The sequence below is a fragment of the Talpa europaea genome, assembly GCF_964194135.1.
Source record: "Talpa europaea genome assembly, chromosome: 10".
NCBI classification, from domain to species: domain Eukaryota; kingdom Metazoa; phylum Chordata; class Mammalia; order Eulipotyphla; family Talpidae; genus Talpa; species Talpa europaea.
Window position 1 is genome coordinate 31,809,045 of NC_140077.1, and position 27,910 is coordinate 31,836,954.

A 27,910-nucleotide genomic window follows, 5' to 3' on the forward strand; every position below is an offset into this window, starting at 1 on the left:
TATTTATCCACTAGCTCACTCCCTAGTGGTCAGTGGCCCAAGAATGTTCCCTCCCCAGCTGTCCCAGGTTTGCACAGCAGCCTGGTGGATGTGGTGCCAGCAGGGCCCGACAGGTGCTGCCCAAACACACCTGCATGCAGATGGTCACCACAGCAATGTCTAAAGGTAGGCAAAGAGGATGTGACGGGACCACATTAGTAATCTAGAGACTTAGATGCCACCAGGCTTACTGGGATGACCTGCTGGTGAAATTTCAGTCCTTGGGGCAAGGTTTTCTTTATGTCTGGAAATCATATCCTACAAGTGTACTTCAGCCCCCAAAAGGGACTGGTTTAGAAGAGGGGCTGGAACTCTGATGTCCCCCTAGTCCCTAATGCCATTACCTAATTACTATTAATGCAATTAGGCCTCAAAGGCAGGAGCTGGATCCTGTTTGTCCATTTTCTCCCCTTTCCCATCCAGCCTCTGGGCCAGGATGTAGGCCCCTGGCCAGTTCTGGTTAGTGGAGGCAGAGTGGGGTGTGAGAAGTCCCTGAGTGGCCTTTGAATCCCTACCCTGTCTCTCATTGGCTATGTGATTTAGGGCTCTATTTCTTATATTTCTAAGCCTCGGGTTTCTCATCTATAAAGTGGGGATACTCACATCTACCTTGAAGCATTATTTTTAAAGTCCAAAATTTGGTATAGCTACAGGGCAAAAGACTAGATGCATATTCGTTGCCTACCACATGTCTACCAAGAGTTGACCCTCTGGCAGCTGCTGTGCCAGGTATCTGTGAGCACAGCAGACCCAGTCCCTGTCCTTAGGGATTTCAGAGATGTGTCAGGTCCAGGCTCCACCCCATTGATCCTGTTGCCACAAACCCTGTGTAGAGTCAGGAATGGACACAGTGCAGGTTTTCTGATCCAGCAGACTGGGTAAAGGAGGAGTCAGAGTCCTCAGTGGTTTTTGCAGGTCTTTTATTGGGATTTATCCAGTACACAGCAGGCAGGGGTGCTGGGGGGCTGGGAGGCTGGCAGTCCTCCCAGCCCCTAGCAGGTCTTCACTCTATCTGGGCTCTCCGGCGTTCTCTGCTTCTGCTTCTTTGCTTCTCTCTTGGCTTCTCTTAGGCTTTTCCTCGGCTTCTGTTGGCGTCCCCATGACGCTGCCCTTAAAAAGCACAGTCTTAGCCCAGGTGAATCCCATCTACCTATGCCCATACCCTACTCCAGGTGCCCGCCATCAGGCATGCATTCGGGACCACAGGGTTCCGTCATCTATTCTAATGGCGGGAGGGCAGAAAAGCCTGACATTTTTCCTTACCCTACAGTCCACCCCTTAGGGTTTTCTGCCATATAGTCTTCATATATACAATTTTCTTAGCAAACAAACAATGCAACCATAGCCCACAAAAGCAAATACATCACAATATAACAACAAAATGCAACAGAACACAAATAAGTCCAGGCAGGGCCCTAACCTAGTGCAAAAGACAATTATTGGTACCAGCAGATGAGCCACCAAATCTGCTGCCGAAGGCACTGCTCATACGAGAGAGGGGAACCACTTACAGCATCTACTGTAACACACCAGGAGCCGTCAGGCTTCCTGGCCCTCTCTGGCTGTAGTCTCGGCTACAAGCCACACACCGCATCCACCCCTAGGATGCACTCACTCTGGGATTGGCGATTTTATTCTGGTTGGGGGTAATCGCCAACCCTCAGGGTTTCTGTCTGCAGTCGCTCCAACATTCGGCCTTCATAGCCACCAATGCAACTCGCAGACCCCTGCACTCAGGCCAACCCACTGCACAAGCACATGGGTCGGGGATCCAAACTCTACATTCAGCTTGGGCTCCACCCCAAGCCACATTCCCCACCTGTCCCCCAAGGATGGGTTCCTCAGCTCCTCACCCTCACTTGACAATGAGCAGGGCATCACCCACAGGTGATTTTACGAGACTCACAGGTCTTCAGCATACTCAGACTGCTTAACAGCTGCTCAGGGCTTCCCAAACTTAGCATCAGTACCAGCTTTTGCCTTCTCAGTTGGCTTTTCTCCTCTGCCTGGCTGCTGGGCATACAGGCTGCTTTTGGCCACTAAGGCCTACTGGCCACCCCCAGATTCCCATCTCCTGGGGTTTACAAACGAAACTGTTCCACCCCCAGAGTCCCAAAACATATCAACCTGCAAGGTCCTCCACCTTCTGGCGGGATTGTCAGTCCAAGTTTATCAGTCCAAGTCCATTGGCCTCTCCCTGCATCAGCACTGGTGAGCTCTGAATTGTGGTCCTCTCTTCACCGATGATTCTTGCTGCCTGAGGGGTCGTTGGCTGGTCCTCTCGGGCATCTCCTCCACACAAGGTCTCATCCTGCAGCTCCTGGACCTCGTCCATCTCCTGTGCTGCCATGACACCTCCAGCATCGTCACAGGGAAACAGTCTGTTACTCCTTAGTCCCTCCAGGTCTTCGGAGGGCTCCATACCCGTCTGCATGGATCATCCTGCCGACTACGCCAATTGTAGAGTCAGGAATGGACACAGTGCAGGTTTTCTGATCCAGCAGACTGGGTAAAGGAGGAGTCAGAGTCCTCAGTGGTTTTTGCAGGTCTTTTATTGGGATTTATCCAGTACACAGCAGGCAGAGGTGCTGGGGGGCTGGGAGGCTGGCAGTCCTCCCAGCCCCCAGCAAGTCTTCACTCTATCTGGGCTCTCCGGCGTTCTCTGCTTCTGCTTCTTTGCTTCTCTCTTGGCTTCTCTTAGGCTTTTTCTCGGCTTCTGTTGGTGTCCCCATGATGCCGCCCTTAAAAGCACAGTCTTAGCCCAGGTGAATCCCATCTACCTATGCCCATACCCTACTCCAGGTGCCCACCATCGGGCATGCATTCAGGACCGCAAGGATCCATCATCTATCCTGATGGCGGGATGGCAGAAAAGCCTGACATTTTTCCTTACCCTATACCCTGGTAGGGCTTGGGCGCTGGCATTCTTTAAGAGTGTCTCTGGTGGTGCTGATGTGTAGCCAGGACCAGCCAGTCAATGCCACCATTAGTTATGGACAGATGGAATGTCAAGGGGGCTGTGTGGCCACCTGGGTTCTTTCCTGACTCACAGTAGGTCAGCTAATGGGGGTGCTTATTGCTGTTGATTCCCTTCATCCCAGCTCTCAGCCTGCTCCTCCAGTTCAGACTGAAATGCACACTTTTGCACTTGAAGGAGGGGCCCTTGGCTGGGCCATGAACCATCATGTCCCAAGCCCCTTGGCTTCCCCTCCCTGGACATTGGGCTCCAGAGTTCAATAGAGAGAGAATAAGGAGAGCCAGGCACTGCTAACTCTGAGACTGGGATCTCCAGAAAAAATGCCTCCCCTACATGGATTGCCACAGGGATCCCCATCTTTCCCGACTTGAGGACCTCATCACCAGAAGTGGTGTATGCCAAGCAGAGCACTGAACTGAAGTTGGCTTATATCTCTGTGAGGAATATTTCTCTGCAAGGAGCATTTCATCTCATCACTAACACGAAGCAGTGGAGCAGTGGTATGCGTGTGTTCTAATTCATAATTTTACAGTAATTAAAAAAAAACTCAAGATATTGGTTTTCTTTCTATTAGTGAGATAGTGGCAGGCAGTATAGCCCCCTGTCTTTTTATAATCACATTTAAATTGTTTTAATTATACAGCCCATATTCTCCCAGTAACATACCATCTCTGTGAGTTAATGGGCTTTGAAATCTCCTTTTGTTCCATACACTGTAGATACAGGTGGATTTTTTTTTTTGTTAAATGATTTATTTTATATATAGAAATTTGGAAAATTAACTATGAGGTAGTTTCATATGAGTATGGGGAGGTTCTGTTATGTTAGAATAAGGTGAAAAAATGTCTGCAGAAAACTCAGCCCAAATGCCTGGGTGTAATTCTGAGCAGACCCCATCTCCAGAACAAGATTTTAAGAGCACACACAGCTGTATTGAACTATCAGTATTGTTACAGCAGAGAGAACATTCCTGTATTGGACACATTTCTCTGTTGATCCTTCAGTGAGGATATTAGGCAAGGAATGATCATTCAGTCATTTGTTTTCAGAGCCCCTTCTCTGAACCTGGTCCTGAACTTAGTGGATACATGGTAAGGAAAGCCAGGAACTTTATACTAAAAGCATAAAGTTTCTTTTCAAAGAAAATTTATATACATGACTCTCAAATAAGACCTTTTTAATGCTAGTGCTTCCCAGGATTGGGCTGCTGGGCTGGGCTCCTGCACTCAGGTCTTGCTCTCTTTGATGTTCAGTAATGCTGAGAGGTGCCTGGGGGTCTGACTCAAGTTGCCTCTGGGCTGGGAAGCAGTGCAGGCTCCAGGGGGCTTCCTGGTGGGCTGGGCCAGGCCAAAGCTGTTCTTCAGACCCAGGGCCATTCTTAGCCCTACCCTCTCCATTCCATCCTTGGTGCCTGGTCTCCCTTGAGAGTCTATTAGGGCCCAGCCTTGGCTCAGTGGCCTCTTAACTGGGTGGCACGGCCCTAGGCAGGCCAGTTGATTCACCAGAAAAGACTCCTGGATCCTGATGGACATTGATGAGGACCCAGTGATGTGTGTGTGTGTGTGTATGTGTGTGTGTATCTGTGTGTTAGAGGTGGTGTGATTCAGCCTGCTTGGTTCTCCTGGCCTGGGACTGAGGCATCACTGGGATTGATACTTGATGACCTAGAAGTGCTATGTGGCTTTTGTGAGTTGTTGCTCTCTCTGTTTCTGATGCTAGTTGCTGCAGTAGTAGTGTGTGCAGGTGTGCCTCTGCTGGGGTCTTAGAGGGATACACTCACGAGTATGAAGGCAGGGTGACCCCTTCATTCTCCAGTGCTCTTCTCTTGTTCCTGCTCTTGGAGTAACCAGGCACTCTGTTCGGAACCCTATTGAGTAAGGGTTTCTTAATAGTGGTATGGGGGAAAGTGCTAGAATATCTTAGAGGATTGCAGAATAACGGGTGGGCAAGACCCAGAGATTCAGTTTTCCTTTGCCCACACCTTCCCTTCCATGGAAAAATCCCCAACTTGACTCTTTTTTCGCAAGTCTTACCAGGCATAGGATCTCAAGCTCAGACTCCCCTCCATGCATTACAGAATTTCTAGAATGAGTTCCCCAAATCAGTCAGGCTCAGAAACCCCCAGCTAACAACCCAGGCTAAGAATCTCCATGTCAGCCACCCAAGGTCCAAATCTCTACAGCCACCCCTCCAAGTAAGATTGCTGACTCAGAACCCTCCAGCCTGGAGTCCCAGTTGGAAGCTACCCAATCCAGATGCTCTGAGATAAAGTCCCCATTACAGAATTCACAACCACACCTTTGAAGCCAGACCCAGCTCCAGCTTCAGCCAGGCAGCTCACAACCCCCGACAGGCCCCCACTACCACTGCTGGAGTTGCCAACTCCACAGATGTAAATGCCAAGCCACTGCGCAGGACCACATGTTGTGAAATGTGGCGGAGATTTCGAGACACATGGTCTCTCACAGCGTGTCTGGCTTTTACAGATGGTGAGGGAATTGTAAGAAAGGGGATACTTGGGGTGAGGGGCACTGAGGCTGGGAGCTGTGCAGAGAACCCCCAGTGACTGCAGAAATGCCACTTTCAAGCTCTTTCAGGTTACATATTATCTTGAACCGGCCCTTCTGGAAGAGGGTGCTTGCATGCTTGTATGTATTGCAGTGTGAGGGCCCAGAGTGCCTGACTGAGGGAAGGGAAGTGACCAACACTGGCTTCTCTGCTGTCCTTCTGCAGTGGAGGCCTTGGGGCAGCCACCAGCATGTCTGTTGGGATCTCGGTGTCGGCAATAGGATTTTCTCTCTCTCTGGAGCACTCCTCTCCCTTTATTCTTGTGTTTTAGGGCCTCATGTAGGAAGATGGACCTGGGGAATCAGGGGCAGTGCCTGGACTGGTATCTTAAGTGAAACGTGGAGATAATGAGGACATTACCAGGGAAGGGATGGGAAGCAGCATGTGCAAAGGCCCCAGGGGAGGTAAAGGCAAGAATGAGATGGGGGGGGGGTGCTCCTTGGTGGTGCAGGCGGTTGAGCGCAGCTCTGTGAAGCTGTCTGCAGCCTCTGAAGCACATGTTTGATCCCAGCCAGCCTGGGAGATACCCACATGGTGTGGCAGACCTCTTCTGTCTCACCCGCTGCTCCCCTCAGCAGTGTATTTCAGTCAGTCTGCCTGTTCTGCTCCCCACTCTTTCTCTGGTGAATCCTCTCACCCTCCCGCACATCTGGCCTGTATCCCAGTTCTTGTATGCATGAATAAGTAAATCTTAAAAAAAAAAAAGAATGAGATGTGGGGGTGGGGAGGAGAAGCTTTCAGAGCTGAAGGCGAGGTGTCCGTGGGAGCAATGGGGGACTTGTGAGTTTAGCGGGTTGGAGTAGGTGGACTGGATTTGTCTGCTGCAGAGACAACATAGGAGAGGTCACAAGCTTGGGAGCTGAAGAGCCTATGGTTCTCAGTTATGAGGGGCCAGTGCCCCTCATAACCCCTCAGGAGGGCTTTGGGGCAGCAGAGAATGCTGGATTTTCCCTTCCATGGGCATGCTCCATGCATTCCTCCAGGGCCACCTCCTCCAGGCGGCCTCTCAGCTTCCAGTCCTACCCCAGCTGCTCTCCTCTTCAGCTCCTGCAGGCCCCTGACCACCCTGGAAGCTTCGGGTGGCCAGGGAACTCTTGGCTTCTCTTCCCCACACCTTCCTCCTCCCTCCCCATTTTTTGTTTTAAAAATCAGAATTATACACGCACATTAAAGAGTCAGTGACTCCCATAGGGCTAGAGAAACAGCCACCTTTCCCTGCCTCCTTCCCTCCCCTCCAGGGGGCAGCCTGAGTCCCCTCCTAGTGGCGGTTGGGCACTTACCTGTGTGGCTCCTATGAGCACGCTTGGGTTGTGCCCCTTGCCTTTCCAGGTATAAGCTTCTCCCTGGAGAAGTGGAATCCCGGGCTTCTCCTCTGCTTGTGCTGCACCCTCTGGGGCCTGCCCTCTGGGGGGAGAGGACAGGCCAAATCAGCGAGGCCCATTCTGTGCATGTCGGGGGGGGGGGGGCAGTGTTGCCGAGCTGGGGAAGCGTGCTCCTATTCGTTGCCCCTGGAGTTAACGGCTGACTTTCGGTGGTTTGGAGCTTCATTATGCATGTATTTCTCACTAATCACGTCCACGCTCTCAGCTCACCTCTGCTCATTCTCATTGGTTTCCATTGCACCTCTTGACCATGTTCCTGCAATGGGGCACTCGAGGGGTGCTCTTCCTCACAATATCTGAGGCTCACTCTCCCCTCCCCCTAGTCTCTACTCACAGTGTCACCACCTCCATGAGCTCTTCCCTGAGCCCCTGCTTAGATTTCACCCTTTCCTCTGTCCTACCTGCCTCTCCTCCCCGGCAGTCCCCTTGTTGCTCTGACCCCCGTGGAACCCAGCTGCTGGGGGGCCATTCGTCTAGATGACTGACCTTGCTGTTATTGTTCATCCACCCTTAACCTGAGTGGAAATTTTAGGGGAGCAGGGATTGCTTTTGGGTTCCCCATCTCTGGCAGTGTTTGAATCACAGCAGGCACTCAGTCAGGGTGACTCGCATGAACACCTCTGAACTCGCTGCTGGATCCCAGTGCAGGATGCAATCCTGTGATTTCTCTTGAGACTTCCTCCCCTGAGCCCCTGAGTCCTTGGTGCCTCCCTCCTGAGGTTAATCCAGCCTTCCTCCTCCTCTGCTCATTCTCTCTTTTGTTCCCACGGCTTCCTCAGCTAGGTGTGGCCAGCCTCACCATGCCCACCAGGGTGCTAAGCGTGGCCATCCTGAGGGTCAGCTCTGGTCCTCTTCCCAGCAGGAGAGCTTCTTCCTGCAAGAAGGCATGCATCTTACTGTGCAGTTCTCCCTGCTTGGCCCAGCCGTGGGGAGCAGGGGAACTGCACCCCTGAGAGCAGCAGGTTAATTAGTGCAGCTGGCGCCAGCACTGGGTAATTACCAAATCCATCCCCAAGGGCAGGTGCCTGCCCACCTCCACCCTCACTCACCCAAGCCCTCGCCCGCCCACCCTCCTTCATGGAGGCCCAGCCTCTGCCAGCAGCGGAGGCTTCTCCTGCTCCTGCTTGTGCTTGTGCTTCTTTCTCTTCTGCCTTCTGCAGCTCCTCCTAGGAGGCTTTTCTCTGGAGGACAGGACTCCTGGGAGGTTCCTAGAAGCCCGGATGCGACTGCTGGGGGATTTGTTCATTTCCACAGATATTCACTGGTGCTGTGTTGGGTGTGGGGTGCACAGTGGGCAGGGCAAGTATATGGAACCTCACCTTTGAATGGAGAGAGGAGGTGAGAGACACCCCAGCTGGATCTGAACCCCAACTCTGCCACTTATCAGCTTTTGGCCTTGAGTAACTTACGGTCCCTGAATTTCACTGTCCTCATCTATTAAATGGGGATAAATAGTATCTGCCACCCAGGTACCCAGTACCAGGATATTTGGGTGAATTTGAATGGACACAGGATGCCAGTTGGTGCTCACCAAAGGAGGCCCCATTCCCAGCCCCAACACATACCAGGACAGCAAGCACGGACCAAGCACCTGCTGTGTGCTGGGCCCCAGGAGGAATTAGTGACTCTGACCTGGCTTCTGGACCTCTCTGAGGAGGGGCGAGGGGAGAGGGGAGGGTCAGATGAGAGCCATGCTGGACAAAGTAACAAAGGATTGGGTCAGAGCTGAAAATTTAGCGAGATGTGCTCCTGCTGCCAGCTGGATGAGACCTGGAGGGTCCCTGACAGGGAGGCTTATTAGGGTGCTGGACTTTAAGGGGTTGGGCTGAACTCGGAAAAGAAGAGTAGGGAAGGTGCCCTGAAGGTGTTGGGCACCATCATGGGCTTCTGATGGTAGAGGGACCCCTGATGTGGGAGGGCTAGTGAGCTTCCTAAATGAATACGAGTCAGGTCTTGAGTTACATGGGGCAAGAACTGGCTCACCCTGGCCTTCCCCTAAAGGAGACTCTGGAAAGGCTGCGTCCTGAGCTTTCGAGTTGGCTGGTTCTGCTTGACTTCAAGTCTGCTTGACTTCTGCCAGGTTCCCCTCTTAGCTTAGTCTTTCTAAGACGAAGGGGTAAGACACAGGGCCCTACCTACTCCAAGGGAGAGGTCCTCAGAGGACTCTGATTGGTCCAGCTGGGGTCCTGTGCCCACCCACAGACCAATCAGTGCTACCAGGGAGAGGGGTATCCTGATTGGTCCAATGAGAGTCATGTGCCCATCCAGGAGCCAGTCAGTGCTATCAGGGATGGCAGTATCCTCATTGACCTGCCATGTGCCTCCTTCTCTTGGAGACTGCATGGGTTTAGGAGAAAAAGTTCCCAAAGGGAAAGAGAAAGATTGCTAAAGGAATAAGGAGGATGAAGTGCTGGTCATATAGAAATGTCACTGCCCCAGACACCTCAGTAGTTCTGCACACCAGCCTCTGTTGTCCTCATCATGCTGTTTTCAGGGTGAGTTTGGACCTCCCCTAGTGGTGGGGCATTCCCTTAGTTCAGGACAACACTTGTCACCTCAGACCCCCCCAGGGTTTCAAAGGTGGGCCATTGTGTCCCTGTATTGGGGGCTGGTGATATGTCTGGGGTCCAGTCATGGTTGGGAGTCTCTGCCTGGAAGGTAAGTGAATTAATGAGGCTTTTTACACCGCCAGACTCTGTGGCTATCACCTGTGGCCTTGATTGTGTTAATGCAGAAGGCACTTGGGAGCGTGGACGGGGCACATGCGCCTGATTGTGGACACCTGGAGCCTGGGTGTGGGCATGCATAAATGCACACACCTGAACCTGGCATCCAGGGATAGAAGGACTGTGTCACTCAGGACAGAGGACAGCTATGAGAGGACGGGCGGTGTGACTACAGAAGAGGTGAGACGGAGCCCAGAGAAACAGGAGAGATGGGCCGGGGGCCCTGGCCCTCTTGCTTGTCAGCCTGCAGCCTTGCCCTTACCGGGTAGCATCCCCGGGGGAATGCCCTGGCACACAGGTCATGGATCAGAGCCACCCAGCTTCTGCCATGTCCTGACCAGCTTTTGGTCCTGTCCCACCTCACACAGGTTGAGGGGTAGGTGAGCTTGTGGAGGTCTCTCTTGCAGGGTCCTGGCTATATTCTTTGTGGCTGGACCCTTGTGGGGAGTGTTGACTGATCAGCCTGTCAGGTGGCATGGGCCAGGCAGTCAGCTGGGCTGTGTGTCACGGTCTTTCTAGAATGTATATGGATGAATGGGCGACACGCAGATGAAATAGAACGACTGTCAGAAACAATTTATAGCCATGTTCCCATGGAGCCAGACCTGTTTATGACTTTGTGTGTTGCCTCCTGGCAAATGAGGTTTGTCACCTAATCATTGCATTTTAGTACTTGTTATGAAAGCCAGGCTGGGGCTGGCTAGGCGAGCACGTCATTTCAGGTCTGGGAGGGTGTGGAGCTGGTGGGAGTGAGGACAGCTCTAGTGGTCACAGTGAAAGAGGCCAGGCTATGGACGAGCAGATTTCTTTTTCAGCTGCCTGCTTAGATTTTAGCAGAGCCCCTGAGCCAGCAGGCTTCAGAGTTGTGATTCTGCTTCAGGAACATTCACGCTTTTGAAGGCCGCCCTGCCTGCCTTCCTGTCTCTGAGGTGTCACAGTTCTGTGCATTCAGTAATCAAACCTTTTGGATGCCTAAATGTGCGCTGGGCCTGGGACTAGATTACAGTGGAGATTAACCTTCAGTATCTGCATTTGCCATTCTAAGCACCATTAGTGTTTACTTGGTGCGTGCGGTGTATTTTATTGTAAACACAATGAAAAAAAGAAAAATCCCTACTAGATATAACACTGGACTAATAAATCCTATCAAATACCTATAGGAGGGCAACTGAGAGGTGCCTGTGACCAACGCAGGCTTCAGAAATGTGGAAGAGCTGCTACCCCTGTCTCTAATCAGGGCTCGTATTTGTGGTCAGCAGGTGTGAGGTTCCTGTGATCCCTGCACAACGCTCATCTGAGCTTGAGGGTTTACTCTGGGCCAGGACAAAGCCAGGGTGTATCCAGCCCATCTCATGGTCACCGTCCTCCTGGGGTGGATAGGGTGAGAGAGGGGCCCTCTGTCATCTTAGAAGTGGCATGGAAGTGCAAAGAGTTGGGAGTCCAGTCTTTCCAGAGTGCTGTCCCAACTTTCACTTGGCATCTCTTCATGCAGCTCTGTCTGTCGATGCCTGCTGTGTGTTGGTCTCTGTGCTAGATGCTGGGTATACAGCAGTGAAGGGAGCGACTTCATGAATTGTCTGTCATTTCTAAGACAGGGACACCCAAGCTACTTTCCAGGACTGCTGAGGAATGAAAATCAACTAGTTCTACAAAATGTGGAAGAACAGGCTCTGTGTTTACATACATGTGACCCATGTATGTGAGGTGAGGTGTTTCTCTTGGAGAAATATTCACTGGCATATTTAAGTCTCTGAGAAGTCCTGCAGTAAGGAAGCCCCATTAAATTTTGTGAACTTGGTGTTTGTAGACTCTGTTGACCATGGAACTTTCTTTGGCAGAGCACCTAATGACATCCTGTGTAATTGCTGCTTCACAAAACCCATTTTGGAAATGCCAAGGCAGCAAACATAAAACACCCCATGCAGTGCCCCACGCTTGGGAGGGGCTCAGTAACTGAGTTGCTTCCTGCTTTGGTGTCCTGAAGGAGGCCCAGGGACAAGGCAGGTCCCAGCTGCCCATAAATCGGCTTGGTGTAGCTGACAGTAACTGACACTCTCAGGTTTTAATGGTTATCGGAAGGAAAGTCGAAGTGAGTTTAATTTTAAAAGACAAGGAGTGATTTCCCCCATGTTCTGCCAAAATGGGACTTCATAAACATTGCAGCAGGGTGTGCTGGGTATTGGGCACAGCTCCTAGTTGGAAAAATCTCTGCAAAGCATCATCCAATAGCAAAGGACTCCTCCATGCATGCCATGCTCCCATTCTTGTTACCAGGATACTCCACATGACAGATTTACTTTCCAGTGCCACTGGGGGATGACAGTGGATTTAACAGGCCTGTGTTCTGGAAGAGGTGTAGCCCCTGAAGTAGGGAGGGTCCAAGTGCGCATGATTGCACAGCCTCAGCCTCCCAGCCACAGTGCAGGATCAGAGAAGCTCAGTTTAATTTTCAGGAGTGTGGGGACTATCATGCCTAGCACAGTGTGTAACTTGAAGTAGGAACTGTGTCTTTCCCCATCTCTGTTTCCATAACCAAGCACAGGTTAAAATCAGAGTTGGGTTTTGAAGGATGAATAGGAGTTTCTTATGCCTACAGTAGGAGAAGGATGTTTAGGCAGATTGTACCCCATGTACAAAGGTGTGGAGGCCTGAAAAGATCTGAAATGTGACATGAACCATACATAATGAGGCAGAAAGTATGTAAGAACCCAGCAAATGACAGAGAACCCTTCTCACTTGATTAGGGCAGCTTTAGAAATCTGATTCCTGTGCCAGAAGAGACAGTGGGAAGGGAAGCATGGTGTGTGCAGAGATGAGCAATCCCTACCCCCACCCCATTCTGGCGTACTGGTTCACTGCATCCTGACAGCCAGCAGCAGCAGTAAATGAGGGAGATGGAACGTGTTATTTTAATTATATACTCTCACCACCTAATTATAATTTTAATTGATATGTGAGCAGGTGCTGTGCTCTTCAAAGCAGTTAAGGCAGTCGCATTCCCTGGAAAAGGAGCACAGGTTGTTCTATTTATTAGTCAAGCAAATGGATGGGGGCCTTCTAAGGGCTGGAATTGGACTGGGCTCCAGGGGGTGGGGGCAGGAGGCCAGGGGAAAGTGAAGCAGCATCTGTCCTGAATGATGCAGGAGGTGAGGGTCCTGCCTTGGGTGGGCTGGGCACAACATGGCAGAAGAGGAGGGGAGGGCAAGTAAGGAAGAAAGAAGAAAAAGAGAGGAGGAGTAACCCAAGAGAGTTGGTAACCCATGACTAGAATAGATTTATTTCTTCATTCATTCATTTATACTCAACAAACACTGCAAGGCAGGCTGTGCTGGATTCAAGGCATTCCAGAGTGCCTCTACATTCCACACAATCCTTCCCTCAGCATGCTTCCAGTCCACATTTTCTCTGTCCATTCATCCACTGATGGAAATTTAGATTGTTTTTACCTATTGACTATTGTGAATAATGCTGCAGTGACTATGGGAATGCTATTTTCCAGGATCTTGATTTCAGTTCTTTTCTTTTGGTTATGGATCCAGGAGTAGGTTTGTTGGGTCATGTGATAGTTGTATTTTTAATTCTTTGAGGACATTCTATACTGGTTTCCTTAGCAGCTGCAACATTTCCATTCATTATAACAGTGGACAAAGTTTCCTCTTGGTTTTCATGTGATGTGTTGGGGTATTCACCCTCCAGCCACATGGGTCACGTATCCTTGCTCATTAGGGATTACTAGACCCTTGCAACCAATGTTACATGGCTGTAACAGAGCATTAACTTGATTCATAGGGTCTCTGAAATCCTGATGTATGTGCTCAGCATGCTGTTTGTGTTTGGGGGTGCTCAGGGACCTGGTGGGGTACAACTGTAACAGCCCTGGTAGCCCAATAGAGTGGGCAGTGGGCAGCAGGCATATCTGAATTTGGCAGGGCTAACCAAGGTAGGTGAACTTGGCCACCCCCTAGTTATTTTACTTTAGAGGCTGGGAAGGGATACCGACTTCTGTCATGAACATGGAAGGAGATGCTGGCAGATATTTGCCACTGCTTCTTTCCTTCAGTTGGGGTGTCTTGAATTTGTCTATCCCTCCCAGGGTGGTAGGACTTTGGGGGTATCCAGTCCTTGAGGTCCCAGCAGTCCTTCCTGAGTCCCGGGCCTGGCCCGCTCCTCATTCTCTTGCAAGTGCTTGGCAGTACATTCAGGGAGGTTTTGGACCCAATCACAGGTAGAGGGCTTGGGGTGAGGGGCAACCCTGGGGACGTGAAAGACCTAAGGACCCTCACACAATGAGTTCCCAGTCAGTGAGTCTCAAGGCCACAGGAATGGTGAGTCTGAAGGGCCAGCACAGGTGCACAAAGTGCACAGGTTTCCAGTGCTCTCTTTTGACTTCAAGTCAATTCCCAGAATGTGAGAGAACCTTTAGGCACTCTTTCCCAGTTGGGAGGCATTGGCCATATGCATACAGAAAGATATTCTGGTTGTGGAAGCAATTCATAGGTATCACAGAAAAATTAGGACATACGGAAAAGCACAAGAAAGTAGATAAATGCAGCCAGGAACTCAGCCATGTAGAACACCATTGTCCCATCTTCTTTCCTCTTTTCTTTGCAGAATTCCTCTTCACAGAGGTCAGCTCATACTGTTTGTTTGGTTTTGTCTTCAAACTTACACTTCCGTTTCTTAAAATGTCACAAATTATACACAGATACATCTCATTATAAAAGATTTAAGAAATAACTAGAGGAAGTAAAAGTTCCATTTTCTTCCTCAAAGGGAAATCTGAAATCAGGTTGCTCTATATCCTTCCAGAACATTCTCTCTGTGTTTACATTTATGTAGATACATAATGGGATGCAGATTTAAGAAATAACTAGAGGAAGTAAAAGTTCCATTTTCTTCCTCAAAGGGAAATCTGAAATCAGGTTGCTCTATATCCTTCCAGAACATTCTCTCTGTGTTTACATTTATGTAGATACATAATGGGATGCAGGGTTTCGCTTTTTGTGTGGGTTTTGAATATATAAATAATGCTGACTACACATATTATACTGTACCTTGCTCATTTTCATTTTCCACTATGTCTTGGTAAGCTTGCTGTGTTATTTCATACAAATCTACTGCATTTCAAACAGAATCTTTTAACATGTTTCCCTGTTAATAGATATTTAGCATATTTCCCCTGTGAATAGATATGTAGATTGTTTCTGATTTTTCACAATTACAAATCCTATTGTGATTAAAATTTTTATACTTGTGATGAGTGTTTATCAGGGTAGATTCCAAGATGTGGAATTGCTTGGCTGAATAGTATGCACAGCTAAATTTTAAAATAGCTTCTGCTAAATTGCACTCTAGAGAGCTGAATCAATTTCACTCCCATCTAACAGTGTGAGAGGAGCTCCTACTTCTCACATTCTTGCCAACACTTGGTATTATCAGCCTTTTGATTTTTGCCAATCTGATGGGTGGTTCTTCATTGTTATTTTTTTTTAATAGAAAGTAAATCTTTTTTTTATTTTGACAGTACAGCCAGTACAGCCCCTTATTTTGACCCCAATCCCTTCCCTCCCCTCCCCCCCATAGAGTGTGTCTGGTTCATAGTTTTTTGTTGATTTTGATTTTCACTTTCTTATGGTTATTCATTTTCCTGGTCCCCTATTTAAGTTTTCTAGATACCTGCTATGAGTGAGACCATCTGGTATTTTTCTTTTTCTTTCTGGCTTATTTCACTTCCAGCGAAATAAGAGCATGATCCCTTCCAGCGCCATCCATGTTGCTGCAAATTGCATGTGTTTATCTTTTTTGAATGCTGAGTAATATTCCATGGTGTATATGTACCACATCTTCTTGATCCAGTCATCTATTTTTGGGCATTTGGGTTGTTTCCAAAGCTTAGCTATTGTAAACAGTGCTGCTATAAACATAGGGGTGCAGGTGCTCTTTGGAATTGATGTTTCTGTGTCCTTTGGGTAAATACCTAGGAGTGGAATTGCTGGATCATATGGAAGCTCTGTGTTTAGTAGGTCCAGAAATCTCCACACAGCTCTCCATAGTGGTTGGACCAGTTTTCACTCCCACCAACAGTGCAGGAGAGTTCCTTTTTCTCCACACCCTCGCCAACATTTGTTGTTCCTAGTTTTTTTAATATGTGCCATTCTCACTGGTGTAAGATGGTATCTCATGGTAGTTTTGATTTGCATTTTCCTGATTACAAGTGATGTTGAACATTTTTTCATATCCCTGTTGGCCATTTGCATTTCCTCTTCAGAGAAGTTTCTTTTTAGCTCTTCTGCCCATTTTTTGACTGGATTATTTTCTTTATTGTTGTTGAGTCTCATCAGCTCTTTGCAGATTTTTGTGATCAGTCCTTTATCATTAGTGTTGTGTGCAAAAATGTTCTCCCAGTCGGTGGGGTTTCTCTTTGTTTTGGTTATTGTCTCTTTTGCTGTGCAGAAGCTCTTTAATTTGATGTAGTCCCAGCTGTTTATCTTTGCCTTCACTATCACTGCTTTGGGTGATGTGTCTGTAAAGATGTCTTTGATGTGCAAATCACGTAGTGTTTTGCCTATATTTCCTTCTATGTATTTTATGGTTTCAGGTCTTATGTCTAGTTCTTTAATCCATTTTGAGTTGATTTTTGTGTATGCTGTGAGGTAGTGGTCAAGCTTCATTCTTTTGCATGTAGCGACCCAGTTTTCCCAGCACCATTTATTGAATAAACTTTCTTTGCTCCAATGCACAGTCTTTGCTCCTTTGTCAAAGATTAGTTGACCATAAATCTGTGGGTTTATTTCTGGATTTTCTATTTGATTCCATTGGTCTGTGTGTCTGTTCTTGTTCCAATACCATGCAGTTTTGATGATTATGGCTTTGTAGTATAGCTTGAAGTCTGGGAGTGTGATGCCTCCATTTCCTTCTTTTTTTTTCAGTAGAGCTTTGGCTATTCGGGGTTTTTTGTGATTCCATATGAATTTCCTCAATAATTGTTCTATTTCTTTGAAGAATGACATTGAATTTTTTATTGGAATAGCATTGAATCTGTATATTGCTTTTGGTAGGATGGCCATTTTAATAATGTTTATTCTTCCAATCCATGAGCAGGGGATGTCTTTCCATTTCTTTGTGTCTTCTATTTCTTTTAACAGTGTTTTATAGTTTTCTTTGTATAGGTCCTTTACCTCTTTTGTTAGATTTATTCCCAAGTATTTGATTTTTTTTGTTTTGATATTAAAAGGGATGGTTTTTTTGGTTTCTTCTTCAGATTTATTGTTTGTGTATAGGAAGGCTACTGACTTTTGTGTGTTGATTTTGTATCCTGCCACTTTACTGAACTGATTGATGAGTTGAATTAGTTTTTCTGTGGAGTTTTTGGGGTTCTCTATGTGTATTATCATATCATCTGCAAATAGTGATAGTTTGACTTCTTTTTTTCCTATTTGGATTCCTTGGATGTCTTTCTCTTGTCTTATTGCCCTGGCTAGGACTTCCAGTATTATATTGAAGAGCAGTGGTGAGAGTGGACATCCTTGTCTTGTTCCAGATCTTAATGGAATTGCTTTCAGCTTTTCACCATTGAGAATGATACTGGCTGTTGGCTTGTCATAGATGGCCTTTATGATGTTGAGGTACGTTCCTTGTATCCCAAGTATTTCAAGGGCTTTTATCATGAATGGATGTTGCACTTTATTGAAAGCTTTCTCAGCATATATTGATATTATCATATGGTTTTTATATTTCTTTTTGTTGATGTGTTGGATAATGTTGATTGATTTTTGGATGTTGAACCATCCTTGTGTCCCTGGAATGAATCCAACTTGGTCGTGGTGAATTATCTTATGGATACATTGTTGGTTTCTGATAGCTAAAATTTTATTGAGGATTTTTGCATCAGTGTTCATTAGGGAGATTGGCCTGTATTTTTCCTTTTTTGTGTTGTCCTTGTCTTCATTGTTATTTTTAATTTTCATTTCCCTAATTACTTGGTGTCTTTTTTTTCTATTTGTTTTATTATTATTATTATTTTTATTTGAGAATGGCACGTATTATATTGGGCTATGAAAAGCACTACTTGGTGTCTTTTCATAGACCTGTATAATACATGCCATTCTAGCAGATCTTAATTGTTAAAAAATCACTGAAATTTATTTAACCAAATAGTTCTTTGCAAATACAATGAAAAATGCACTCTCCTCTAATATAACACTTCGTGAGGCCAGCAATGAAACCTGTGGAGGAACACTATAAAGGACTCTAGGACTCAGTATTGCCAGTGATTGGTATCCATGCACGTGAGTTCTACTGAGCTTGTGTGGATTTACTGCATATTTTTGCTGTTTGTGTAAGTTCTTTAATATGCTGCTTTTTTTTGATTTATTTTTTTAAAGATTTATTTTATGTATTTATTCATACTAGAATTGGGTCTAGGCCAGAGGTACAGGGAGTGAGAGGATTCACCAGAGACAGAGTGGGGAGCAGAACAGGCAGATCTACTGAAATACACTGTTGAGGGGAGCAGCGGGAGAGTCAGGAGAGGTCTGCTGCACCATGTGTGTTGGCTCCCTGGCTGGGGATCAAACTTATGCTGCAGTGGAGGGAGATAACTTGCTAGCGCTGAGACTTAACCCCTGTGCCACCAGGGAGGCACTTTAATATGCTGCTTTCAAAGAGTTTGGTCTGCAGCAGTGAACAGACTAACTAGGTATAAATATAAGGTATAACTAGGGTTACGGTGAGACTCTTGAAATCTCTGAGTACTAGGATTTTTAGGACACTCTAACTCTATATCTAAATCAAAATAAAAATGGCACCAAACTGTTTCGTAAATGTAAGTATGTCCAATGAAGGTGTTAGTTTTCTCAGGATGATTTGCTTTGAAATCAAATGTCTTAAAAAATGTGCCCTTGTTTTGGGGGCCCCACTTTGTTAGTTGGCTGTAGGGCAGTTGGGCACATGCTTCATTCTTGCCTCTGATTTATACCTGTGCTGTGTTTACAATCGTCTTCACTGCCCATATTATCTGCATTCATGGGCCTATCAGCTCAGTGATTACTGCAGCCTGGTCCCATTTGCTGTAACAGTAGTGCTGCATTGTTCTCTTCTATTAACCAGTAGTTCTTCTCTTTCTTTTATGCCCTTTGGTATCTTTGTGGTCCTAGACCTTAATTTTAGCTTAATGATCTTTTTGAACTTTTCCCTATTATCTGATTAAACCCACTCTCTGATTTCTCAAGAGTTCATTCATATGGTTTAGTCCATTTACCCTTCTTAACATTTTCAAACATTTGATTAAGTAAACACATGCTTGGAAAATGAATGCAATTCTTATAAATAATGATTTCTACTTGTCACCTGCCAGTTTTGGCAGTTGTAAATGAAAAGGTGTATCTGTCACTGGATGCTTTGAATATATAGATTAATAAAGCATGAGCTGTCACCTTTATATACTCCTAGACTGATAGTTACCATCCAGGGACGTAGCGTGTCTGTCCATTTATTCAGTCTCTTAATGCTTTTAGTAAAGTTTTACATTTTTCTTCATATAGACCTTGCTCATTTCTTATTAGGTTTATCCTCAGGGATTTTATAGATTTTTTTTTCCTAAATGAATGAGCTTTCTTTTGAATTACATTTTCTAATTGGGAGTGCTGGCATACACGAAAGCTATTGATTTTTGCATATTGATTTTATATCCAGGAGTTTTGCTGAACTCTTGTGTGAGTTGTAATAGTTTATTAGTTGATTCTCTTGGAGCTTATAGGTAGATGTTCATATTTCCTATGAATTATGCCAATTCTGTGTCTCTGTGATTTCAGCATTTATCCTTATTTCTTTATCAGGTCTTATTACTTTGTCTAGGGCAATGCTAAATATTAATAGTGGTAGAATATTCTAAAGTTTCATGATTAACTAATTTCTTCTGTAGATTTCCAGGAGATAATATTTATCACATTAAGATTGTTCCTTCCAATCCCTTGTTTACTAAGCATTCCTAAGGATTTTACTAAGAGAACTATTTTGATAAAATCCAATAGGTACCCCAACTCATATTCTCTTCTAAATGGTTTGAATTTCTGTTGTCATGTTCTCTTACACTAACAGTTATAAAAAAGAATGTTTTAATTTTTCTAAGTAGATTGGAAGGGACAGCTTCTTATTACTGTTAATTCTTGATCTTACTGCATTGGATTCAGTTAATATACAATCTATTTCTGAATAATTTCTTCTTTCGACTTTACTGAGATTTTCACGTGGAGAGCTGGGTGTGCTTGAAAAAGACTGTGCTGTCTCTGTTCTATCCCATGAGAGGGAGTAAAAGAGAGTTGAGAGCAGATTCCGAGGCCAGGGCTGCACGTGGGTCCAAGTCTTCCTCCTACTGACTACATGATGGTGGTGGGTGGGTATCAATTTCTTCGTGTGTGAAAGGGTTATCATACTATTGTCTCCTTTATAGCATGTATAAGGATTTAATTAACTAATATGTGCAAAACTTTAAAATAGAACTTGTAATATAATACATAATAGAAATATATATTGTCAGACAAACTTATAAGGTGAGATATGCAAATCTTCCATATTATTATTTTTTCCTTACTGGATCAGAAATAAAAATGGCGAAGTCACCTTTTTAATTGTGGATTTTCCAGTTTTCCCTTTGATTATTGTCGATATTGCTTTATCTATTTTGAAGTTGTGTTGTAAAGTTCATTTACTGCTACAACTACTACATTTTTTGGTGTGAGCTTTATCTTTTACTGATATGAAATTTCTCTGCCTATTCCATTGAGTTCTTTCCACCTTGAATTCTATTGTGTCTGATAAATACTTTTTTCCCCTGGTCTATCTGTTGCTTTCTCATTGTATTATTTTTAACATTCCTGGGTGTTGATCTCTGTATCTTTTATAAGAAAAAAACCCCTGAAAATTGGATCCATTTATTGAAGTATTTATTAGAGTAAGTTTACCTATTTGCGTTTAGTGAGATTATTGATGTGCTAGTACTTTTTTCTTGCCACTATATTTTGTGTTTCTCAGTTGCTGAGCTTTTTTGGGCAATTTCTCCCTTTTCCTGCCTTTTGTTGGGTTGATTGGGTTTCTTTGTCCTAAAGTTTTTATTCCTTAAAGCAATGTTCTCGGCAGGGGTGCTATTATCATTTTGGATAAAACTCTCCTTTGGGATGTGATACTCTTCTCTGCATTGTGGGACTTCTACATTCTTGGCCCTGGACATTACATTTCAGTAAACCCTTGTGTGTCATTGTAACAACACAAAATACCCCTTCCCATCTACATAAAGTTCAAATAATGCATTATAGATATATTATTTTCTAGTGGATACTTATATTTTAAAGATATAGTGAAGGTCATATTTGTCCCTCACTATGCAGTCAGTTTGTCTCCTTGAACAAATCAAGAATTTAAATATGCCTGAATTGCTTCCATGCCCAAATCTTATCACCACCTAAGATGAGACCAACTGGACTTTTATTTCCAAATCTTAATAATAGTCAATAAGTGGCTTTAACAGTAAATTACCATTTTCCCCCTCACTACTGCTTTAGTATTCCACATCCAGTTCTTAAATTCTCTTTTTGTTGGTTATTGAGGTAAAGCTCACATCACATAAAATTCATGATTTTAACCATTTTAAAATATACAATTCACTGGCTCCCAGTCCATTCACCGTGTAGTATAGCCATCACCACTACCTGATTCCAGAACATTCCATTATCCTGCAAAGAAATCCCATACTCACTGTCAGTCTTTCCCCCAACCCCCGGCCCCTGGTGACTGCTCATCTGTCTCTATTTAGATTCATTTTTGTGGTTGCTGGCGCATACCTTTTGGCAATTCTTTCCAAAAGGGTTTGTGTGTGATGTACTTTCTGTGTCCTCAAATGTCTGAAAATGCCTGTTCCCTTCCTAAAAGCTAAGTAGAGAATGCAGACCATTTCCCTATGGCACTCCTGTCATTGTTTCATTGACTTGTGTGCATCCGATGTCCTAGCAGGAAGAGCTAAATCTCACATAGTGGGCACTCTGCCAAGGCTTTACACTTGTCATCTCATCTAAATCAGACCTCAACCCTGTGAGGTAGGTACTGCCCCCCCCCCAGAGAAACAGGGAAAGTGAGGGAGAGAGAAGAGGAGCTAGGAAAAAAGGACTGTGTTAGCACCCAGAATACCTGGCTCTCAAGAAGTCCGCATTGATCGCTCTGACTTCTGTTCCACGGTGGGGAATCTATGTTGTTATTTTCCCTGGAAGAATCTGATGGTTTTTCTTTTTCCCTTGAGTCTGAAATTTCACTGCTCTGTACCTAAGTATTGTCTTTTTATGTAACTCTACTTTGCATGTGGTAAATCTTCCAATCTGAGGACGTATGTCTTCTTGAAATTTATTTCACTCATTTCCTATATTTTCTCTGGTTGCTTTTAGGAACTCCTTTCAATCTTGGTTGGAGCTTGTGTTCTTCATTTCCCTTTGCCTGAATAGTATCCTCTCCATCTCTGGGTTTTTGTGCTGCCATTGGGAAAACTGCCACTAATTTGATCTTCATCTGCTCATGCTGCTATTCAGCCCCTTTCTGGGTTTTAACAATGAATGCTTGGCTCCCAGATCTAGTTCATTCTTTTCTTTATGGATGTGATAACCTCTTCTATCACTCTTAGTTTTCTTGCTCTGAGTGTCATTCTACTTGTCCTCAGGTGTTAGTTCTAGCCGCTGATGAGTTTGGTGAGCCTCTTTCAATGTTAGATCTTCAATATGTGTGGGTGACTATGGTTTGTGTCTATCTTTGTGTTTAAAATTTCTTTTTGGCTGACCCATGAGGCTGAATCTGTTTGTTCCCCAGCAATGGCTGGCTTTGGGCCTCTGCTGTGTGGGTGGCACCAGATTCTCCTGTTCAGAGTGTGGGGCCCCCCTCTGGCTGTTGGTGCCACTCTAGGGCCGCACACCCCCTGGGAATGAAGGATTCCTTCTTCCTTCTGTGGGCAGCCATTTTGGCAGTTCACTGCTTGGCATTGTGGGCAAGGGACAGCCGGATGCTTCTTCCAAGGTCCCATTGTTGGCCACCCTCACATTTGAGATGGGCTTTCCTTTGTGTCCCCACTTGGCTTCCCACTTAGTGTTTCCCCTTTCATAGCAACCCTCTCGTAGGTGTGCCATTTTCGATCTCTAGCCATCAGCCTTCTGCCTTCAGGGATCCCTCCTGATTTCTGCCCTATTAAGAACCCATTCTTATTTTCTGGCACTGTTAAAGAATTATTCACTTCTTATCTCATTTTAAGGGTTTTATGTCGGCAAGGAGCGTCTGAGTGTATCCTTAGGCTACCATTTTGACCAAATCTCTTTTTTTATGGATGAGAGGGGCCTCAAGGCCTTTCCAGAAGGGCCTTGAGATGCTGCACACAGTTCCATGTAATTACCAGGATGTGGTCATCATTTGCCTGGCTCCTAAAATTTCTTTGTAATTGCTGTTTTAATGGCTACATGATATTTCTCCTAGTCGTCTATACTTTTATTGATTTAACTATTTCCCCTTCCTTCCCAACATTTTACTATAATAAAAAATGCTGCAATGAGCAACTTGTGCCTGAAACTTTGTTCACATTTGGGGCTATTTCCTTGAAGGGTTAAGTGTGTTTATTGCAGTAAAATATGCATAACAAACATTATAATTTTTACCATTATTAAGAGTATGATTCAGTGGCATTGAGATATTAACATTGTGAAAACATCCACCTCCGGAACTTTTTCATCATCTGAAACTGACGCTCCCTACTCAGTGAACAACAGTCCCCATTCTCTCTCCCCAGGCCTGATGAGCCGGCGTTCTACTCTGTCTCTGTGATTTTTCCCTCGGTACCTCATCCAAGTGGAATCAAACAGTATTTGTCCTTTCGTGGCTGGATTGCTCATTTGGCATCACGTTTTCAAGGTCCACCCTTGTGGTCAAGGCGTGTTTTCCTGCCCTCGATGCCTCTCCTCCCTGAGAGCCCCTGTGCTGCTGTGTGGGAATCCCGTGTACACGTGCAGGAGGGAGCCTGGTGTCTGTCTTCATTTGTGTGCAGAGGGGTTTTTTCCCGGAGACTCTGCCATCCTCATTCGCTTAGTGATTCATCTCAGAGCCAAAGCCAAATGAAATGGAATTTCATTCCCAGCAGGGCTGGTGTGAAAGTTTGTGCTCATAAACTTGCTTTACAGTAATCTGTACATTGAGCTTTTGTGCTCTGCCTTCTCCATGTTACCAGCCTCTACAGTGGGCCATGGGGCCCAGCACGAGGGGAGACCCAGGGGGTGCTGTGTCTTTGGAGTGGGTGACAGTGGTGACAGTGATGGGGAGTAGTTTAAACATGTCATTGCATTTTTATTACTTGATTACTGCTGTTGCTGTCACTAAGGGAGTGAGGGGGCTCCCGGGACAGGTGTTTCTCACTGAAGTTCTCACTTCACTATCTGGCCCTAGGAAGGAATTTGATGGGTACAAGGCAGGTAGGGAGGAAAGGAAGGCAGCTCCTGTAGTGCCCTGGGCACCAGACCCAGACAGTCCTCCTTAGAGCCATCAGTGGCTCCTTTGTCACTTTCACTGTCCTCATCAATGCTTCTGTAGACACCAAGGCTTCCCCCTCCTTGACTATCTCAGGAACCCTTCCAGGAGCCACAGCTGCTTTTTAGAAGGGCAAGTGGAGATTCCTTACTGGCTGGAGAGTGGTCCTACAGGCAGGATGGGGGCTTTATCCATGGGAGTGAGGGTCAGAGTGCCACAGACCTAGAGCAGGGCAGCACGAGTGGGGCCACCTGATCACTCACCCCATGAACTGCCATACTCACCTGGCCCAGAAGGGAGAGTAGAGCTCCGCTAGTTCTGGTACCACCTTTCCTCCTGCCTGGTGCAGAGCCTGTCCAGAGGCATGTGGCCCTACCTGGGCAACAGGTGGTGGTGGACAGAGCCTTTGCAGGGTCCTGGAGGCACAAGCTGGGGATCCAGATTGGATTCCTAGTTCTGCAATCCTGTCTGAGTGATCTGAGATCAGCTATTTTGTCTCGCTGAAACTCGGTTGCCCCCTGTCCCCTCTCCCCTGTCTGTGGTAAATTTTGGTAAGGTTGACATGGTCTCTCTGTGCTCCTATTCCCATTACAACAGATCAGCAGGGGGTCTGGGGCAGGAGGTGTGTCCTGGGAAGGGCAGATTGGGTGGAGGGCCCTGACTGCAGGGCCACGCCAGGGCTGGGTCTCAGGGTTGCGCCCAATTGGATGAATGAATACAAGGGACTTGGTGGCTCAGCGATGGGGCCCCCAGTTCTCTGTTTGGGCTCCAGGCCTGTGGGGCCTTCCTGATGCTCCTGTACTAGGTTTGAAGAGGTTGGGAAGGGCACTGGAATGGCAGCCCCATATTCTGGCTCAGCACAGAGGGTGGGGCAGCTGGCACACCTGTGAGAAGTGCTGGGAGAGGGACGGTGGGCCCAAGGCATCCTTATCTTCAATGAGTTACCTCCTTGGGAGTCTTACGGTGAGCAGCAGGAACTTCCTGCTGTCCACTGACCCTTTCCTTTCCATGCCAAGAAATATCACCCAGCTTATCTGAAGCTTCCCTGCATTTGTCTCTGAACCAGGTCAGGGGATTCGTCTGATATCTACCTGGACAGAGTCCTCTAGGCTCAGCCAATTCCATCCTGAGGGGCTGGGGTGGGGCAGATGTCTGGTGGACATCGGCCCAAGGGCTGAGAGGAGCCGTGGTCTCAAGGATCTGAGCCACCTCCATGCCACCCATATTCTGGAGCTTCTGACCTCAGGGTTGGGAAACCTCTTGGGACATGTCGCATCCATACTCACATGTAGCTTATTTTGTTGTGATTTTTCAGACTGTGGGGAGTGGGGAGTCAGTATGCATTAGTTAAGTGGGGTACCAGGCCCCCTTTTGGTAGAAGAACTCAGGGGAGGAAAGTGCAGCCTCAGGAGTGAAGAGCAGGAAGCGCCCATGTTTGTGAGGAAGGAGAGAGGAAGCTGGACATGCGCTGGCCTTAGCAAAGAAAGATAAAGCAGGAAAACCAGAAAAGTAATTTTAGTGCATTAAGCTAGAGATGGGAGAGTGTTTATGGATCATTTAGTTTACGGATGGTGATAGGTTAGTGGTTAGATTAGCAGGAAGCCAGTCGGCTCGAAAGGAGGGAATTAATTTATGAGATTGCAAAGGGGAAAATTGTTTGCAAGAAATACAGGGGTTTTGTTGTAATAGCATCAAGTTTAGCAGAAACAACAAGTGCTGGCAGGCCTAGCTGTCCGTCAGGGAGCCAGCCACCAGGAGCACAGAGTCTGTGGGTGGGAGACCATGGAGACAGCAGGGTGCCCAGCTGGGGGAGGGCCAACCCCTCTGCTCCCCAGGACAGGCTATTCATGTCCTGTAAATTTTTCCTGGCATTCGGCATTGAGGTTCTAGAGCTTGGAACCTGGACTGAGTATAGGGATTTAGGAGGTCTTTAAGAGTTACCAGGACCCAGGTGACTCTTGCTGGCTCGCTGCCATTCTGTGAGGTCTGGGGGCAGGGGATCTGAGCAGGGTTGCCCAGAGGCCTGGACACTCCTGTGCTCAGCTTATATGCCCAAGAGATGGGCAGGACCAGAGGGACTGGGTTCTGATTCTGGCCCCACCACCTAGTTGCTGAGTGACTTGGGAAAGTGCGGAGCCACTCAGAGCCTCCATATCCTCATCTAACAACATCTCAGGGTTGTCGTGAGGATTTCCTGAGATGTATGTGAGGAGCCTGGCATGGTGCCCAGCATAGGGTCAGTACTGGGTAATGGCAGCTGTCAGTATAATTACTGTATTATTAATGGCAGGGGAGTTAAACAGAGTATACCAAACCTCAAATTCTGGTGCCCTCCTCTTGTTGCCTGCTCTTGCTTTCTGGTCCCCTTCACAGGATGCGCCTCTTTCCTGGGCTCCTCCTCCCCCCTGGGTCTCTGATAAGCTGCTCAGTCCAGACTCTCCCTCAGCCCAGGAGCCTGGGCTGTAGCTGAGCCCAGAGCTCGTCCTAATGTGCTATGTGATACCTGGGAAGAGCCCCTGAGTTTGGCATCCTCTGTCCTGGTTTCCTGTTGAGCTGCTCTGCTGTTCATTCACTCCTCTCAACGGGATGTCAGTGTGCTGCTGATGTTGTCAGGGGTGGGTTTGCTCACATCCCCTGCTATGGGGGGTACCACTGAGCACAGTTCACTGCAGTCTAGGTGAATGCATCCAGGGGTGCAGCAGGAGGCAGCCCTGATGGCACTGAACAGTCTCAGTCTCCCTAATCAGATGAGATTGTGGGTTGTGACCCATGGAAATTTCCAGATGAAAAAATGGAGGCCAGAAAGGTGAACTGTATTGCCTAGTGCAGTTGTAGTGACTGATGAAGCCAAAATTTGATCTTCCTCCAGCTGTCCCACCCAGGCCACCAGCCTTCCCAAGGGCTAAGCCTGGCTCTTGGGGTCTGATGTCTAAGGCAGGCCCCCCTCTACATCTTTGGGGAGACAGAGCCAAAGACCTCTGAATCCACTGCTAGATGTGGATTGAAAGATATCCTCTATGGAGGAGCAGCTTGGAAGGACAGGAAAGCAATGCCTTTCCCTTTTCCTGACCAATGAAAGCTGAGCCTTCTCTTGGGGCCGGTGAGTGGGCACTCACTAGTTCCAGTGGAGAAAGGGGCAGTGTGCTTAGGGTGGGGTGGGGGGTGCATTTCCTCTAGTTCCTTCTAAGCGCCACCACGGAAAGTCATTTTTCCAGGTTGAGGGGATTTCTGTTTTGAAATTGAATGACTCTGATGTCATCTGGGCTTGAAGGAGCTAAGCCACCTGGAAACATTTGGAGATAGCTTGCTTTGTTTTTACCCACATTTAACTTTACGGTAGCCAGGGCGGTCTGAACTTTACAAAAGTGTACCTGTCAGCAGAAAGAACTGCATGGTGGCACTCAGCCAGGAGCGCTTTGCACAAATTACAAGTGCTGGGAACAGAGCCTGGCCCCAGGGGAGAAGCTGGGCTCCCCACTTCTGTCTGTGTGGGGGAGGAGCCCTGGGTTGAGTGGTCAGGGACCCTCAGAACTGTAGATCCAAAGGTGAGGGTGGCAAAACCAGCTAAGTAAAACAGTTTGGGGTGCTGCCAGGGCTTTTTTTTTTTTTTTAAAGGTTTTATTTATTTTTACATAGAAGAATTGGGGTATAGGCTGGGTAGGGGATTGAGAGGATTC

General features: G+C 46.7%; 1 protein-coding gene across 1 annotated transcript in view; it reads left to right on the plus strand.

Moving 5' to 3' along the window:
* GRID1 (glutamate ionotropic receptor delta type subunit 1) overlaps positions 1–27,910 on the plus strand; it is a gene marked incomplete at both ends in the record, with an annotated part of 601,422 nt that overhangs the window by 17,971 nt on the left and 555,541 nt on the right. The window lies entirely within an intron of this gene.